Source organism: Scardinius erythrophthalmus (assembly GCF_964197995.2).
Source record: "Scardinius erythrophthalmus genome assembly, chromosome: 7".
Lineage (NCBI taxonomy): Eukaryota > Metazoa > Chordata > Actinopteri > Cypriniformes > Leuciscidae > Scardinius > Scardinius erythrophthalmus.
Window position 1 is genome coordinate 12,551,328 of NC_138227.1, and position 20,193 is coordinate 12,571,520.

Sequence of the window (20,193 nt, forward strand, 5' to 3'; positions counted from 1 at the left end):
AGCAGCTCCTCTTGTTGACAATATTTATGACAATTTCAGCTGCCATACCGTTGGTTTTTACAACATAACGGTCTATGTGAGACTCATTATTGGCCATTAAATTGTGTGTGACTTTGGAAAAAGGAATCATACACATGGAATTAATAAATCATGCCACTGTCTTCAATATGTTTTTTTTTTTTTTTTTCTATTTAGGCATTTAGTACTTAGAAATGAACACAGATTGAATCCAATGTAACCATGGATTTAATTATAGTTGCCTTGAGTGAGCCAAACAGATTTGCATCTCATACAACACAACATAGGCATGTTAAAAAAAAAAAGATAAATTCTCTCATGGGGCTTAAGACTTGTTTCATAGAAAGTTCTCTCTGATGTACCCATCTGATTTGGCATCCAGTTAAATGTGTGTTTTTCTGCACCACTGGCGTCAGCAAAAAGCCTGCTGTTCTTTGTACTTCATTACTGAATTATCTTTATTTAATTGTTGATGATGTGACATGATTATGGATTGTTCTTCAAAGCTCCTCTCAGATTTGCATTTATAACAACAGGTACATTTTACATTTTATACATAGATACATAAATACATTTTATACTACCATTCAAAGTTTGGTATCACATCCGATCTGTGTTAGTGTTTTGCTTGAGTTGGACTTTACTTGAGTTAGTTTTGCGCTGCTCTCAATTCAGTTTCCGGTGTTTGTTCATGCTCTTCTGTTGCCATGGTTTTTGATTTGCCTTCATGTGTTCCACCTGTGTCTTGGTAATTATTTTGTTTAGCCCCAGGCTGTGTCTGAAATCGCCCCCCATACCCTTAAATAGGGCACTATTTGAGGGTACAGCCATTTGTAATGGTGTCCGAAACCATAGTGGACGTTATCAAGTGCACTCAATCAATCCCATAATGCACCACAATAACGAGTGTACGACTGATGTATACTCAAAGGCTAGATAATACCCATAATGCACTGTGAGGGTTGTGCCGAATGAATTCCTGCGTCTTGCCAGAAGACTGCGCTCACAGCTGAATCAATTTCGAACATATGTTCATTGTGTCTGTGTATTTGTAGCCCTGTTTTTGGTTCAGTCTTGGTCTGATCTCCTCATTATGTAAGCGTTTTTTTTTTTTTTTTTTTTTTTTTTTTTTTCTGTTTCTCGAGTTTTGTGTCCCTGGGTTTATTCTGATTACAAAGAGAAACTGCTTGCAAATAGATCAATCTTTTGTTTTCGTCTTTGCTTGCAACACATGACATTTGGGGGCGAAGTGATACATTTATAAAGTTACAAAATATTTATATTTCAAATAATTCCTGAAATTAATCAGTTGAACTCGAACCCTCTATTCACTGAAAAATCTTAGCATAATATATAGAATAATCACCAAAAAAAAAAAAAATGTTCAGCATGTTTTCTACATTTATCATTTTAAGAAATGTTTATTGAGCACCAAAATCAACATATAAGAATGATTTATGAAGGATCATGCGACTCTGAAGACTGGAGTAATAGCTACTGAAAAATTTAACTTTGTAAGTGCAGTGAAAATTAATCACAAAAGAACAGTTAAAATAAACAGTCAAAATAAATAGCTCTTTAAATTGCAATGATATTTCACTACACACACACACACACACACACACACACACTTTTTTTACAGTATTTTTGCTCAAGAGACTTCTTTCAAAACCATTAAAAAAGCTTACAAACCTCAAACATTTAAACGATAGTGTACATTGTTTAAAAAAAAAAAAACACTTGTTGAAATGCAAGGGTAAAGACAATGCAAATTATTTTTTATAATGTATATATTGGTCATGATTCAGACAAATAATCCTGAATATCAAAAGAATATCAAGAGTCAGTTAATTAAGCAAAAGCCACACCATACATATCGGAATTTCCACTCGGAATTAGTAAAATATTAGTTCATGGCAATTCAGATACAAACCTAAATACCCTTCAGAACAGTAGCCATTCCTTCTTCTTAAACGTCTATATCTGTAAGCAGCTTAGATTTAAAGAACGAATGGTGGATAAAACTAACTGAAGTAGAAGGAGAGAGAAACACTTCTCCACTTTACTCTGATGTAAGTGAGAGGCGGTAAGTGATTTCCGGAGTCTTTCTACCGTTCCGTGCCTCTGCGACTAACAGAATTCCTAGCCCAGAGAGCTGTGATGCAATGGAGATGGATTACCAAGTCCATGTTTCTTTCTACCAGAGTGCCCATGGGCCCTGTGAGGTAAAAGTGTGGTGAATCGATATGAACTTCCTTTTCCTGGAAGGAATGGAGAAAAATAGCCTTACAGACTCTCAGAACTCTGATCAGATGCACCATTATTTTTAGCTTGTTTTGTTTTTGTCCGTCCATTCAAAGCGGCTGAAAATTAGTTGCAACTACTTTGCTGCAATACAACATGTATCATCATGTGACTCAAACCCCTTTGTGCTTCAATCAGTGTCATCCAGTGGAGAGCTCTAGAATCAAGCAATCACAGTAATCATATGCTGCCTCGGGACTCGAGACGTGACCCGCAGGGCGGATGTCATACTTGTCTGTCACTCACAGTGTGCGCCGAATTATGAACTGAACGAAGGCTACCGTATAGAGCTTTTCAATTAAAAATTCTCAAAGGATTTAATTCGGCACAATGGAGGCCCAGTTGGGTGTCATCAGAGACGGAGACCCCTTTGGGGTGCACCAAATTAGCTTGCGAAACCGAGTAAAAATATAAAAATACAACTCTGAGACCAGCAGAGACACAGACCTGAGCGTTTTACACGGGATATCAGCTGTCTCCAGCACTCATTCATCTTGGGTAAAATTATTCCCATTAGTTCATGTTGCTATGACAATCTAAAACAGAGAGTGCATTAATCACATCCCAGTATCAGGCATTTTATCTTAACAGTGGGCCTGTGGTTTGCTTCTCAGTATTGAACACTGATCTGAATTATATCAACACAATGACAACCTGCAGAAACAGGCGTTTTTTCGGAGCCAAAATGCTTTGAATACATAACGCATTCAAATAACAGCAGTTATCCATTTCCACTGTTTCCATGGCTTTTGAATCCTTCACAAATCTTCCTAGTTACTGAAGGCCTCATTTGACTGCAGATGTTCCCTGGTCCATTTAACATGGCTCAAGTTTCCAAATGAGATGCAGTGGATTCAAATATTCACAGTTTGAAAGTCTTCTCATTGAAGAATATGGAGACTTTGCACTCACAGACTCATGCAGGATGGGTTGTTAATTGTTTGTTCTGTGTTAAGTCTCAGAGGGAGACGATGCCCTCAATATCCTTGGCACTGAATCACGAGAAACTTCCAGACTTGTTTTAAATGTTCAAAACAGTTCTTTAGGTGGTCTACAAAATCCACAACTCCTTTATAGAATCATTTGTTTTGTTTGTGGTACTTGATAACATTAATTTCACAGAGCTCAAAGTGTATTTAACCCTGAAAATGTATTTAATTAGTAACGGGACAATTTACAAATGGTTCATAAAACATTAAAGGCCCTTTTGAAACATTTGAAACATTTGAAAATGTAATTTCACTATTGATACAAAAAAGTGTATATATATATATACACTTAATGTATATATATACATTCACAGTATATATATATATATATATATATATATATATATATATATATATATATATATATATATATATATCAGAGGAGGCCAGTCAGGGCTAAACTATGTGTAAAAATAATATTTAAAACCTTTAAAATAAATCTACAGTAAATCTTTTTGAGGAAAAAAAAACATTCAAATCTGCCTATTCAGTTTGTGTTGTGTTGTGTGTATGCCCATTTTCTACATATTCTGATTTTTCCACCTAACGCTTTCAGCTCTGTGATTGGTGGTCCAGCTGTCGAATTACATAGAGCCAATAGCAAGTCAATGCTTTTGAAAGCATTTCAGCCCCAGCAATTAGGCCTTTAAGCGAAACCCCAGGATGGCAGCTAGCCTGACTGCGTCAGACTTCGTACTTCCACTCAATTTCATTTCGCTTCTGTACTCAGTCTGAGACAGCGTAATAGCTTTCCGTTTTCCTCCGGCCTGAAAACAGCCGGCCAATCAACGAACAGAGGGCGGGTTGAGAGCCGTGACGTAGACGCTGATTGTACCGTGGATGCGTAGATTTACTTCACATAATCTGCAAAAGTCGTTCACAGACATGTTCACTCCGGTATTTCGCTCTATGGTTTTGTTTTCGCATCATACATGTGTTTACAGTGGAAGTTAGATGCGGCTCAGCATGCGCATAACACACGCCATAACCAAACGTTATGTGATTGGCTTACGGGTAACCAATGATTTTAAACTTCCACCCCCCGCGAGAAATAGAAACTGTTACCGCGAAGTAGCAGAGTTTGGTATTACCAGGCTAGATGGCAGCATCAACCAAGAAGGAACTGTTTGCTGTTTGGGTAGTTATTTAAAATCGAACAGGTCACGTGCCAAAATATTTCAATCTGGCCGCCGCTGCCACTGTTTTATTTATGTTAAGCTTCATTTGAGAAAAGTAATTTTGCAGAATTACCGGTCAATCTGTAAATTTACCAACTCAGCAATCATTATGCACATTTGCTGTGATTCTGCATAATAGTTCCATTTTTCCCAAATAAACCATACGTTTATTACGGTCTGTTACAAACATTTAATCATCTGCTGTCTAATGATATTATTAATTATCAACATTGGTTCCAAAACGCCACGATCGCTGTTCACTGTCTATGATGCGTAAGTGTCTGTCATTAATTTGCTTTGGTCTGAGCGCTAAATTAAATTTTGTTTTGTGTGTCATACATTTTGCAACCTGGCCAAGTTGTCACCATATTCAGCTTAAATGCACTTTGAGACTGTTTGACGATGCAATTATTTGTAATGAGGATTTGCATTTTATTACATTTAGTTTTATTTTGGTGACAACCCTCAAACTCACTTCGCTGACTGCTTGTTGCATTTCTAGTCAAAAGTAACTAATGCAGTACTATTGAAGAGGACATGGTAAGCTAGGCTAATGTTATGCTGAGTTTATTTTTTCCCGATGAGGGAAGGGGGTGAGAGGGCCAAGGTTCAAGAGTCACACTAAACTATTCTGACATGTTGTTGTTGCCAACACTTATACACTCATATGCTAATGTCCACACACATAAGTACAGCTTTAACCTACTTTATTCATATTAATGCTGAAAATCTCTATCTCTACTTTGTGTTTGGTAAAGGTCACACTGTAGGACACAGAATAAATGAGCATGGAACCAGGTGCACATAAACAGTGCAAAATGAAATGACAGTAGGAGGCAAAACTTAAACTATTTTTAAATTGAAGAATCTTTACCTCCTGTTGGGATCCTGAATATTGAAAATTATGCTAAGAGCACCAATAGATTGCCTGGTTAAAAATTTTTATTTTTCACTCGACGCCCATCAGTAACTGGTAAAATGTTTTACACGTAAGGTAAATGCATTAACAGTCATTTGTAGATAATTGCAAATATCTTTTTTAAAAAGTTTCAGTCTGTATTTATGTCCATCTTTGCAGTCTAACCAATTAAAAAGTCCTTAATTAACATGCCAGCTGTAGCCTATATAAAAAGGTTGGTCACTGAATTGGTCAAATATGCTGAGAATGACAGTTTTCTGAATTAAAGATGTCAAAACACACACAGACATGGAAATGTAAAGCTGGGTCAAAAAAGGGAAAAGTGTCAGTTTGGTTTGATGACCCGATTTGAATTCCAGAGGACATTCTTAAAGAGCTCTTTAACACACAAAGTGCTGCAGAAAGAGAAAACACAACACATACTGAAACATAATTGGCCGTGACCTTTGCGCAGGGCTCCTGCAGAACTGGGCAGCTCTTCAAAAGAGCTGTTTCAAGGAGAAAGGAAAGCAGTGGCATACTCTTTGAGACAGGCTTCTATTCAGCATCCCTACATGCAGCTGTCCCTCTAGGCCACTTTCTTTGATGTGATAAGAAAAATTATTTAAAGATATACGCTGCCTTTTGAAGATAGCTTTCCATGTGTTTTCCATTTAGAGATATTCTTGTAGCTTTCCACAGTGACTGTCTGGGTTGATCATTTCGGGAGTTCAGGGGGCTGCCGGGGGGATACTGCGCCTCTAGTGGCGAAAGCTAAACTTGCGATGTTATTTTTTGAGCAGGTCAATAAAATAAATAAAATGAATGAAAGTAATACGTAAATAAATATTTGTAATTAATATTTTGCAGAAATATTATAAATAATATTTTCTATGTTTGCTTGTATAGAGCTGTCATTGTGATACTTAGACCTCACTGTTCCTCCACTGACTACCACTGGTATGTACCATCCGCCAGCGTTTGCAAAGACCCGCCCCCTTTAGTTACTGTTGCTGTGTCCGACAAGCCATGCCGCTCTCACGTCACACATCATGTTCTCACACAGCGAAAAATACATCGCGGAGCAAAGAGGACACTGACAACGCGCTGACAGACAGGACAGAGCAGCTTAATTATAATATGAAACAAAGACTCAACTTTCAAATTTAGTCATTTTTGAAAGAAATATAAACAATTAATACCTTTTTGTGGCTCTAATTAGAGTTCTCAACAGGCCTGAAAATTACAACCCGACCCGACCCGGCCCGTGGCTTTTAAAGCCCGGACCCGATGTAACCCGACACATAAACATGAATTATCTGCCCGAACCCGACCTGCGGCCCGACGCCGCGTCGTTTTTTTTTTTTCTCTCATAGGCTACACGTATTATCATGACCAGCAGACGGGAATTCAAATCAACCTTTAATGTTCACGCCTTTTAACAATACAAACAATACAAGCAACTGAAACAATACACTTTAAATATATAAATAGGCTGTAGTAGCGACGGTGAATTCACCTGCGGCAAGTTTACTTCTCACCAACTCCATCTTCTTCTCCAGGCTAAAGGCGTGCACGCAGCGGCGTCAGGTCTGCCCCCGCCCCTCTCCATGATGCACGTTACACGCAGCAGCCAGACTTTCTTTACGGTGACCAGCAGCGATAATTAATAAATGTTTTTTTTTTTTTTTTTTTACTGAGCGGAAAAGATTAAGCCCGAGGTCCGACCCGACCCGAGTCATTTGATTATATTTTCGACCCGAACCCGGCCCGAACCCGCGGGTCCTGTCTGGTTTGTCGGGCCGACCCGACCCGTTGAGAACTCTAGCTCTAATGTGTCGAGACAGATCGCTGTAGAGCCTCAGTTAAAGCTGCTCATGAACCAATCATCAAATCCCTCTGGTTAATTTATAGCATCAAATAAAAATGAATGAACATCAGAAGGAATGTTGTTTCAACCGTGGAAAAACGCCAGTACACACCGTTTTTTTTGAGTTCAAATCCACCAACGTTAATCTACTAACTCTCCTGACTGCTTTGTCAGACAAAATGGAGGATTATGATTGGTCAGATCGCCTGTCAATCAAACTCCCTGTGAATTGTGATGAAAGGTCAATCTAGAGTGGCATAAAAGTCGAAGGAATTCCAATATAACTGCATTTCAAAACAATCCGACTTTTATCTGATTTAGGCTTTGTTCAATCTGCCAGCAAAAATCTGATTTTTTTGCATATCCAGATTTTATCCAGGTGGATTTTTGTAAAGTCTGGGCGGTTGTCTTTTGCGTCACACTTAATGCGACACACAACAATCATGTCGAAACCTGTGTGTAAGGTATGATGATTCTGGCCATGACTACAGCAAGGAACATCACAATACCAGTCTCCTCCGCCGCTGAGTTTTTCTTGTGAGACAGAGGAGTTCCGCACTGCGACTCCACATATTTTTCCTGCACGCGTTTTGAAAGCCTCATCAGATACACGGGTACGCCTACAAAAAAAAAATGGGCCACTTTTGCTTAGAAAGCAATATCTATGGTCAAATGTCCAACTGATGTTCGATATTATTATCAATTCCGGATTTAAAATGTCTCTTGCATATTTACAGGATTGATTTGCCCTTTTAAAACACTGTCTGTAAATCTCTGAGTAAAAGCTACTGTCTACTTGAATCTAATTCTTGAACGATGAATCTAATAAATTAATCAAATGTGAATGTACTAAGCTTTTATTGAGGCATTATGGCCGTCCCTGTAGAAAGCTGTGACTGTGCAATATGTTGTTCTGTAGGTTTATTAGCAGCTGCATTCATTGATTGCCAATCCTAAACATCCCCAGGCCCTAAACATACATTCCAATATGTTAATTTTTTTTATATATATATATATATATATATAATTATAGCTTTTAAATATGTAGAATTGCCTTCCCCATTGCCTTGCAACAATTCTAAAGAACTTTTTGAAGACAAACTTGCAAATGCAACTTTTAATACAATGGGACTCGGCCTGCCTGTAATATGGTTCTTTTAGTTGTTTTGGAGTGATATTTCACATCCTGTTTACTGCACATTTCATGTGCTCTCATTTTTCTGTCATTGATGTCTAACTTGTTCCCTCAGCTCACTATTCTGAATAGCAAAATAAATACAGAGGCCTATTTAGACTAGAAAAAAAACTAAAACTGCCACTGAACACAAGATTCACAATTTGACATCATGAGCTCCAAACAAAACTCAGCAAAATAGAAAGGAAGTTTGCAGCTGTCATATCTTATTCTGTCATCCAAATCACTTCTTTGTGGAGATTATACAATTCCATCCTTTTCAACTAAACAATAAATGATGTAACCATGTGATCTGCAAATCCATCATTGTTAAATAAACCTGATACACAATACATGAAACAGTGAAATAAAGCATAAAGCAAAGCCCACATTTTTGCACACAGTATATGCAATATAAGTACTTATTATGTGGAACAGCTTGTGTTAATGTTAACGTAATAAAGTATATTAATGCAGTAAGAACATGATCATATGGGCGTGATGATGTATAGTGTTAGCAATGAAAACTAAACTGTTAGAGTCACGGCATTTTCTCAGCCATTAAACATGAAGGTCAAACTTCATTGCACACACAAACACACAAATAAGATCTTATCAGCTCTTGAGACAGTAATTCAACACTCCACAGCCCACGCTGATTTAAACCCCAAACGGTCCCTCTTCCAACGCGGTAATCTTTCCCTAAACAAAAACCAAATCACTGATGTTTACGGCCATGTAAGCAGGGCATTACATCACCAGAAGGGACATGCAGCAATATCTACAAAAGTGAATATAGTGTGTCTTACAACTATTACAATTATTCAACTCTATTTAGAAAATAAATAAATAAATAACACTGACACAGCATGTGCCCTTGGATGTTTAAAGTGGACAAATACAGCATCAACAACAACAACAATAATAGTAATAATTGTCTAATAATCTGGCAAAGGGGACCAAGTGGACTGCCACATAAATTGCCTAAAAAAGGGTGTACAATGCCCTGGAATGAACACCAGTCCATTTAGTCCATTAATGCCTTTCAAAAGTACTCTTATTAAACTGATATGAGGTTTTTGTTGGACAGACATAACAGACTGCCTGAATGGATGTATTCTAGCCAGAGTGATTTATACTAATGCATCTGAATCAAAACCTATTGTCTATTCAAACTCCATTTTTAAATCACTGTCAAATGAGTTCAAGAGGTTTCGCACAGTGAGAAAATCACTGCATGAAGCGCATCATTGTTGTGATTGATCGCTTATATAAGTGCGCTCAAACAACAAGCCTCTATACCGACTGATAATTATATCAACTCAACGGCTTCATCAAAAATGCTGAGATAATTTAATCTGACCCAGTTTGTGTGATTTATTTTTCTAGGCCTTGAACTCAAGATGTATTTTTCAAGTCAATAATCCATCATAAGATGCTTAATCCTGCCCTACAAACATACTCTGCGTTTAGCCGTTGTCCTCTCGGTTTGTCTAACTCTTCATGATGTGTTAGTTTCATAGTGAGATTCAACATAAGGAAAATGTAACCAGCGCATAAAAACTCTGTGCCCTTGAATGACTAAATTCTGCTGGGCGTTCTGCTGATGTTTGCTTTAATTAGCGCAGCGCCGCCTGGATACCCTCAGGAAAAGAATCTTGGCAGGGAAGCGACTGGGCTCGGTTCTGAGATAACCTCTCTCAGTCAGCGAACATATAATATCAGTCAACTCCCTGCTCTACAGCCTAAATGACCCTGAAACGCTCTGCCGCCCATCCTCTCCAGATACTGTCATCGTCTACTCTCTTCTGTAGTGTCTGGGCGAGCATGTGAAGCTCTACCGCTGAATGAGGTCAGCCAGACAGATGTGGTCTTGACACATTACCGCTGGTTAGCATAGACAACCTTTCAGACCCCTACTGCTATTCATTCATTGCCCACAGCGTGATAAGTTAGTTATATCAGCTGTTGCTGCCCTAACTCGCCATGTTTCACACTCCTACTGTATATGTGTGTATAAAAAAAACAAACAGCCATTCTCTAAACTGCTTGTCGTACGTAGGGTTTTCAGTGTCTTTTTGAGGAAGACAAAAACGAACAGAACAAAACAAGACAAAACATCCATTCTCAAAATCGCTTGTCCTATGTAGGGTCTTTAGTGTCTTGGGCCGAGGAACGGAACGGAACGAAACGAAACGAAACGACACGACACGACACGACACAACACGACACAACACAACACCGCTTGTCCTATGTAGGGTCTTTAGTGTCTTGGGCCGAGAAACAAAACAAAACAAAACAAAACAAAACAATCCACACTGTAAAAAATGATTGTAAATTTAACGGTAAAAGACTGTAAAAATGCTACAGTGAAAAACTGTTAATTGGTTAACAGAAAGTTTCCGTACTATATACGGTAAATAACTGTGATAGATCTAACGGTACATTTAATGTAATTTTACTGTAAAATACAGTTTTTGAAAGTGAAAAAAACACTCGTATAATTTACAGTGAAAAACCGTAAATTGACATTCCCACAATTCCCTGTGACACTTCACATTTGATGTATTTTTGTTGAAATAACTATGTTTTTTCATAGTTTTCTTCGTTTTTTTTTCTAATCAGTTATGTACATTAGGGGTTTATGTTATATTTAATGTTGTTAAATTAATGTTTATTGCATTTTTAAAATTTCATGTGTTACCATAATGGTGTTTAATGTTTGTGTGAATGACACTGTTCAGCTTTTATATATATTAGTATTAACTTTCTTGTGGAAGAACTGCTTGTGTTGAGCTTTGATTGATCATGTGACTCTCATCACTGCTGTGATTGGTGGTTATCAATGTACAAAACAGATATTAATACTTCAATAGAACGGTAAATTAACATTATATCATATTACTGAAATCCAATGTTAAATCTACAGTTTTTTTTCCGTAAAAACAACAGGAAGAAATCACCATTTTTAACAGTATTTTTCCGTTTTTTAACAGAAATTTTCTGGCGCCCCTGCTGCCAGAAAATTGGCGTTTTTTTACGTTTTTTTTTTTTTTTTTTTTTTTTTTTTTACAGTGCATTCTCCAAACCGCTTGTCCTATGTAGGAAAAAAAAAAAAAAAAAAAAAATCCATTCTCCAAACCGCTTGTCCTATGTAGGGTTTTTAGTGTCTTGGGCCGAGGGACAAAACAAAACAAATCTATTCTCCAAACTGCTTGTGTTGGGTCTTTTGCGTCTCGCCCAGCGCAGCAAAGCAAAGCAAAAAAATCCCCATCTATTCTCCAAACCACTTGTGTTGTGTCTTTAGCGTCTCGAGCCGCAAAACAAAACAGAACAAAAAACTAATAAAACTTCTAACAAATCCAACTAAGTACAGGGCTGATTTTTTATTATTTTTTTTTTTTTTTTTATTTTAATATTTTAATTAATTTGTAATAATATACAGTATTAACATATATAACACTGGAAACATATATTTTTTTATGCAATAGTTTCACAGCCCTAATATACAGTACACATTTGGATTGTAACAGTTATGTATTCCACCCCTTAAGGAATAAATGCACAAAACAATGCTGGGCACTGCACCAAAAAGTACAGCACCATTACTCACAAAACATCATAAATTGCATCTATATTTCTGCCCTATACAAAACAATTTAAGGACATGCAGACACAATCAACTGCTCTATATATGTACGGTACATTGACAGCACCATTTAGCTGACTTCATTCACTCAATGCATTCAGAGCACCTGCATCGGTTTCACGTGTTTCTGTGGCATTTCGGTCAGATTATACCCAAAGAAAAATGATGTTTCGGACTATTGATGCGACATTTAGAGTCAGCTGCCACTGAAATGCATTGGACTGAGGCTATTACCCAGAGGGCCTCACCAGTCAACTCTGAAAGCATCATGTTTCTGGAGCTTTAAAGAACCCTTCACGTTGAATTAGGCAAGGTAGGGTATGCGCCAGACCGTGGCAGGCCTGTTTTCCAGAAAGAACATACCCACTTCTTCTGTATTTCATTTTTTTTACCTTTAGTTGACCTCTGACCTTAGCTGTGACTTTCTTGAGCTGGATCTAGCTTTTTTTCACGAAAGCTACTAGGTAGCAAGCAACTGTATTTCTTTTTCTTATACAACTATGACAGTAAAAATATTAATATATGCCACCAAGTATGAGTTATGACTAATGACTAAGGCAAAATAACATCTAGAAACAGCTGTGGGAGGATATTAAATAACAGAAATATGAAAATTAGCTAGCAGTTTGAGTAGAATATAATACATGTCTGTTCTGTAACATGCAAATATAAAAGATGGAAACCATTAAGTATAAGAATATGAGCTGAGGAGAATGAGCTTTTTTTTATTAACTTACAGATTCCTATTTTAATGAAAAAGTTAACTCTAACAGCGTATCTTTGTCTTTTTGTCCATTATATTGCCACTCAAAAACAACATCATACGCCGCATAAAATCTAAATTGAATCACGTGTGGAGAGCTTGGTGTGCCTTACAACTCGATTATGTAAACACATCATATCCAGATGATTAGACAATAGAAAGCAGAGTTTGACATGGATGTGTTTTGAATCACAGATCTGTCATTTTTGGATATGAAGTAATAAATGAGGAGAAAAACATTCTGATTTGTTTTCTAATCTTTAGAACTGACTGTCTGGACTGTCATTTCACAAGTAATGAAATCAGATTGGTTTGTTCAGACAGTGTAGTCAATATCCGTTACAGTACATGGTTTACATAGTAATGGCTGATGCATTTTGTAATGTATGAAGCTTATATGACATTGGGCATGTAAAGAACTACTTGAAATCCAAGCTGAAAGTCCAGGCTGAAACATATGTCCAAAAAATGTAATTTATTCCTGTGATGTCAAAGCTGAATTTTTTCCAGACTTCAGTGTCACGTGATCCTTCAGAAATCATTCTAATATGCTGATTTGCTGCTCAAGAAACATTATTATCAATGTTGAAAATGGTGGTACTTAATATTTTTGTGGAAACCGTGATACTTTTTTTTTCAGGGTTCATTGATGAATAAAAAGATGATAAAGATTAAATGATACATTTGAATTACTGTTGAAATATGTGCATTACTGCTGATTTTTATTTATTTATTTTTTTAATACTCATCCAATGTTTTTGCTGTTCATACTATAAACAACTTTTGAGTCAAATATGTAAAAAAAAAAAAAAAGAAAAAAAAATGCTGTTTGCCTGAATAAAACCTAAATGTCTCAAAGAATGTTAATAAAGATTCCTCTCTCAGAGTCTCATCAAGTTACGGCATGACAGCTGCCAACATCAACATCTCTTCTGCTTTTTCATTTTAGGTGTGAAATTCCATATCTAGGATAATCTTAAAGGGCCAGTTCACCCAAAAAATGAAAATAAAGCAATCTCATTCCAAACCCACATGACTTTCTTTCCTCCACAGATCACAAAAAGCAATATTTAGAAGAATATCCAATCTGATATTTTCCACACCATAAAAGTGATCCCTACAATGAACTATATTTCATGTCTTTTGAAACCATTTGAAAGCTTTGTTTGATGAAAAGTCCTAAATGTAAATTATTCACACTGATAATCTCCACTGCAGCTCTCAAATCTAAAAAAAAAAAATAGCCTAAGGGAAGACTTTCTATAAATAACTAAATATCTAAATTTCAATTTGCTTGGCTTCAGAAGACTATGTAGTGCACAAGTCATTTGAACTGCTTTAAAGAAACCTTTAGTTTGCTTTATGGTGTTTGACATTCTTTGTTCACTCTTCATAAAAGAGCAGTGCATAACATCTCTTGTGTTCAAAGGAAGAAAGAAAGTCATATTTTAGCAGGCTCGTGAATACATGATGACAGAATTGTGGTTGCATTATTCTTTGAACACCTCCCTGCAGTGTGATCTGAAGTGTACCTCTATCTGAGAAGTGTAGAAAGGCTGGAGATGCTCATGAAGGCTCCACTGGCAGCGTTAGCTCTGAGTATAGCTGTAGACTCGGGACAGGTTGGCAGAGAGCAGAGACTCGAGGCATTGGCCCGGGAACATGAGAGTATCTGCCGCTCAGAGCCACGACTGACAGCGTTGCCGATTTTGGAGCTCCATCCACCTGTGAAAGGAGAAAGGGAGGAGGGACGTTTACACGAGACACAAAGCATGTCTGTCTGGATTTTTCGCCTCTTGGGACAAGAAGGCCAATGCATTTCCAGGACAAAAACAAGAGCTAGACACCCTTTTCTTTTCAACTCAGAAAACAAATGGAACAAAAAGAAAACGGAATGCGGCAAGAGTGAGGACATTTATAACGACCCAGAAGTGTCACGCTGTTTGAACGTTCCTACCATCACTCTTGATAATAGCTGCCATACGCAATATATTTAGCTCCATTCTCTTTGAAAACAAATCCTTGTTATTGTTTCAAGTGTTTCTTTTACAGTTGTCTGCCTCTTGCAATGCTCTTGGTTGTATCTGTCCCACTGGACAGTTGGCACAATTACAGTTTGTTCTGTTTTAATCTCTAAATGCATACCACTGCACAAACAAACGCTGCATAAACCAGCACTCACTCTCTCTCTCTCTCTCTCTCTCTCTCTCTCTCTCTCTCTCTCTCTCTCTCTCTCTCTCTCTGTCGATTGCACCATTTTAATTACTTCTTTCAGGGTGAACTGACTGTAGGTGTAATGTAAAATTTCCACAATGAGCTTGTGTTTGTTGAGTAAATCTCAAAAATATGAGTCATATTTTAGGTTTTTATGATCATTCTGATTAATCTGATGACTCCAATTGAACTGCATTATGCAATAACTGATTGTTGGTCATGAAAATAATGCCATAATGCAAATAAAAGATAATAAAATATTTTTGTGGGATTTTGTTAGTTGAAGTGTGTATCATATTAACCCCTTTCCCTACACACCCCAATTTGGCAAGTGGGGCATAAGTGACATACCCAAAAATAAAAAAAGTCTACTGCTCATAAGTCATTCTGAATATACACATAACTATATATACTTTTTTTTTTTTTTTTTTTTTTTTTAAGAAAGTCAACACTTAAGGGTTTACAGTTTAATACTCATATTACTCAGACTGTTATACTAAAATTGAGATATATGAGCTCAAACATAAAAAAAAAAAAACAATAATGATATTAGGAATATCTTTTCAACATGACATTTGTTTATGGGATATTTCATTGTTCCTTATAAATGAATAATATGCACCTGCACATTCTTTTATTAATGTGTTCTTGTAATCTTTAACCCAAAAACGTTTCTGCCATGACAACACTCGGAGTGTTTGGCATGGTAATGGATATGATCTTCTACACTGTTGCTGCTGGTTATTGCTGACTTGCAACTGCCAATACATACACAACATGCTGCAGTGAGCAAGTAAGACATGCTGCTGCTGTACAATAGCATTCATGAATTCCCCGTACAGATCTATACATGTGGAGCTGGGGAAGGTGGAGGGTTTCTGAAAGTGTGCTGCAAACTGCTACAGCAAAAGCTGACCAAGTATTCGAAGGTTGAGAAACGAGCTCATTAGGCTACAGATACAGCAGGAACCGATCAGATGTGTCCTACAATAGAGAATGATTTGATTGCAAGCAGATTGAGTTAAGGGCCAATTAGTCTGCGATATCTAGAGTTTCATGACAGAACTTTGTATTAACTTCCACTCTCTTCGTGTCAACTTGAAGCTGTCAGGTGCTTCCAAGTGGTTTCAAAATGTGGAGTTTTGTCAAAATGCTGTTTGGTCTGGAAGCAACAAAAAATATATAAAACAAAAACAAAAGGGTCGCTGAGTCTGTTTGCTATTGTATATACAATTTCTCTCTTCCCCTAACCAACGACCCCCCCCCTCTCTCTCTCAATCTCGTTTACACTCCCTGATGATCTCTCAACTCCATGTACCTAATTAGAACTTCTTAATTAGACATTTTTTTGTCCCTTACTTTGATGAAAGGCAAGCCAAAAAATCCTCTTACTCAGATATCTTTTGTGCAGATTTTGCAGATTTTGTTCCTGCATAACTATTTCTATTACTCAACGTTTCTTCAACTATGGGCAGTTTTGGCCTTGTGGACAAAATGTATCTTAAAACACACTTTCATGCTCTAACTAGCTTATTTAACAATTTGCACTGAACAAACAGTCACAGGATAATTCTGTCTTTTTTTTTTCTTTTTTTCTTTCTGAACATACAAATGTGATTTCCCTAATATGTTGAACGATGTATTGTATTGGCCAAATGTTGTATTGGACTACTTTCACATGTTCTAAACTTTCTTCTCAAGGTCTTCATAAAAAAATTAAAAAATTGTTGTGGTGGACAGGATGCCAATAAATGTATTATGTTTTTAACACACACACACACACACACACACACACACACACACACACACACACACACACACACACACACACACACACACACACACACACACACACACACACACACACAGTTAAAACGGGATGGTGTAAGCGGCCCCTAATTTAATAACTAATGATTTTTACAACGGAAATGAATCAATCAAAAACTTACTTTAGCTGGACAATTACCTTTGTTCTAGAGCTGCTGTAAAGCCAAAACAATCTCTGTTCCATTAATTTCCTATTAACACTAAGCTGCTTTGAAACAATCTGTATTGTTAAAAGCGCTATATAAATGAAGGTGACTTGGCTTGACACAACACACACACGCACATTGGGTTTTCATGTTTTATGGGGACATTCCATAAACATAATGATTTTTACACTGTACAAACTGTGCATTATATTACTTAACCCAACCTCTAAACCTACCCATCTTTCTGCATTTTTACATTTTCAAAAAACATGACTTAATATGATATACAGTATAAGTTGTTCTCCTCATCGGAACCAAAAAAATGTCCCCACAAGGATTTCGGATATTGCCATCTTTGTGGGGACATCTTTGTGACGTAGGGTTTACCAGGACCACCCCCCCACACACACACATGCTTTAAATATTGGGGAAATACAAAATGGATGCACTTTATTTTACAGTATGTGCACTTACGTGTATTTACAGTGTACGTACCTCAGTACTGGCCCTGGGCAATAAAGTAACAACAAGGGTTCAGGTTAGATTTAGGGGTAGGTTCAGGGTTACCTAGTTGTTACCCAGTAATTACTATGATAAATTCATAATATGTACATGGGGAACAGGACTGTAAAATCAAGTGCTACACAATCATATTGCATAATCTAAAATGTGTGTCATCATTGATCTTATACATGCAAAAGATGTATATGTCTCCTGCAAGAGAATATGTGCTGACCAAGGCCGTAACCAGGGTTTGAAAATTAGTGAGGTCCGGGGTGAGGTGCAGGGCCGGATTAAGAATTCGGAGGCCCCTGGGCACAATGTGTTGTAGGCCCCCCTTAGGCAGGCCAAATGTATAGTTTGTCCAAGGATATTTGAATTTTGCATTAACAGTTTTAGTTTACTGACTTAAAAGGAACTTTGTTGTACTATGCTGGAGTAAATTTTATAAATGATCGTTCTTTCCCATAGGATTTAGTAAAACTATGATGGGGGGACCTCTGTCCCTCTAGGGGGGTTCGGGGGCATGCTCCCCCGTAAGAAAATTTTGTACATTTTAAGGTTAAATGCATCAATCTGGTGCTCTTTGAGAGCTCAAAATTAAGAGCTTCAACGGGCTTCAACCCATGAACTGTGCAAAAAGAAAAAACATTGACTTGTACCTGGACATTAAAGGGGGCTCAAACTTATTTTTTAGTTATGATATAGAGTTTGTCTACATTACATTATCACTGGTGTTTTAGTATGCCAAACAATTAGTGATATATAGCCTATATATATATATATATATATATATATATATATATATATATATATATATATATACATATATATATATATATATATATATATATATATATATATATACTGTATATAAGAATATGACACATACTGATGATGAATAAAGTATAAGGCTATTAAATAGCAGTTCCAAAATAGTTTTTGTAAATACAAATAAGTTGGTATGTCAGACCACAATCATTTAGAAATATAGTGCAAAAACACAGTGAAAATAAGTGGCATTTTTGGGTTAAGGAAACAACAGTAACCATGGTAAATACACAATACTAACATGAGCTGTTAATGAACATGACCACTGATCCTGATGAATAGAATGAAAATTGAATGAACATAAACCTGCATGTAAATCATTCCAAACATGAAGTAAGTTGCGGAATTTATTGGCACTTTTTGGTAATTTCATGACTTACAAATTGACATCAACTACGATGTTGTTGCATCATGCTTGTAGTTTCTTTTGCGCTTTATTTATAATAAAGTGACATAAAGCGCTCTGCCGCATTTGCGCGTGTAATTGAAGAGGACGCGCAACGAGACTGACGGGACAGGAAAGTACGTTTTTTTTAGGTGAGAGACTTTTTATTTCGTAACAAGTTACAAATAACGTTAGAATAATGATACAGATTTGTATTATGCTATTGTTTTTGATAGTGTTGTAGCCTACATTTCTTACAGATAATCATGATCATTGCGTTTGTCTTACCGAATTTGGTATCTTCCTGTCAGCAATTACAGTTTGTCTAAGCTTCTTCTTTTTATTAATGCCACGAAAAACATTAAAAAAACAAAAAAATAATAATAATGAGAAAAAAGTTCAAAGCTTGTGTTTTGGAAAAGAAAATTAATATATCACTAGCCCTAACATTCAACTTTCCACTTTATTAACGTCCTAAAGTGTCACAATAAATGGAAAAAAGTCCAAAAAGTCCAAAAAGACGTATAATAGGTGGATCTGGCAACACAGAGGCTGCACCCGCGCCCTCACTCACAACCATAGACTGTAAGCTCACAACGCGCTCTCAAGCCCCGTTCACTGTTCCTTCTCTCAGCGACATGAATTGCAAACACACATATGACGCGGTTTAAACGGCTAATTAATCATTCAGAGAGCTTGAAATTTTATTTTTGAATATAAAAAAATGACCGAGGTCCGGACCTCGGTGACCTCATAGCTGGCTACGGCCATGGTGCTGACTGAGTTGATAGGGCAGAAGCTCTGCTTAACAATGCAATATCCTCTCATCACACCGGCTTTAGATCACAGAGCTCCCCCTCCCTATATCGAGTATGACACAGGGTGCAGATTAGTGTCTATGTACATGGCCGTTCTCTCCTCAGTGCATCATCAGAATGAGCCCAGCTGCCTCGGGAGAACAAGCGTTTCTTTGTCAAGACTCTGACTCACTTTTGGCCTGTCCTCAGTGACTCTGTGTTATCCGCCTGCTCTGTTGAGCCCCAGAGTGAGGTTAAAAAGACAGAGGAGCAAAGAGCTGTATCCAATATTCTAGTGGGGTGTCACGGCACCCTCTGATCGTTCCATTACCCACCGTAGCACTTATGTATTAATGGCTGCCGTAGATTGTTTTTTTTTTTGTTTGTTTTTTTCAATACAAAGGTCATTATTTCCTGTTAGTTCCTCTCTTTTGCTTTGAAGTGAAAGTTTCTTTCACAAAAGCCCTGGCATCTTAGGCTGAGTACACACTGTGCAGTTTTTACCACAATTTGGCCAACTGGGACACATTTCAGGATTTCTTTCATCATAGAGCAAGATTGTGTGTAGGCATTGCACATTTATTTTGATGGCCATATTAACAGGGAATAGCATCCACATTGCCTGCATAAGTGATGCTGTGGAGCAGGA

At 37.1% G+C, this 20,193-nt stretch overlaps 1 protein-coding gene across 1 annotated transcript in view; it reads right to left on the bottom strand.

Moving 5' to 3' along the window:
* LOC308693030 (leucine-rich repeat and fibronectin type III domain-containing protein 1-like protein) overlaps nt 1-20,193 on the bottom strand; it is a 110,039-nt gene that overhangs the window by 50,433 nt on the left and 39,413 nt on the right. The window contains exon 2 of the mRNA XM_081369727.1: nt 14,376-14,568. The gene's annotated coding sequence lies outside the window, so the exon portion shown is untranslated. The remainder of the gene's footprint in view (nt 1-14,375; nt 14,569-20,193) is intronic.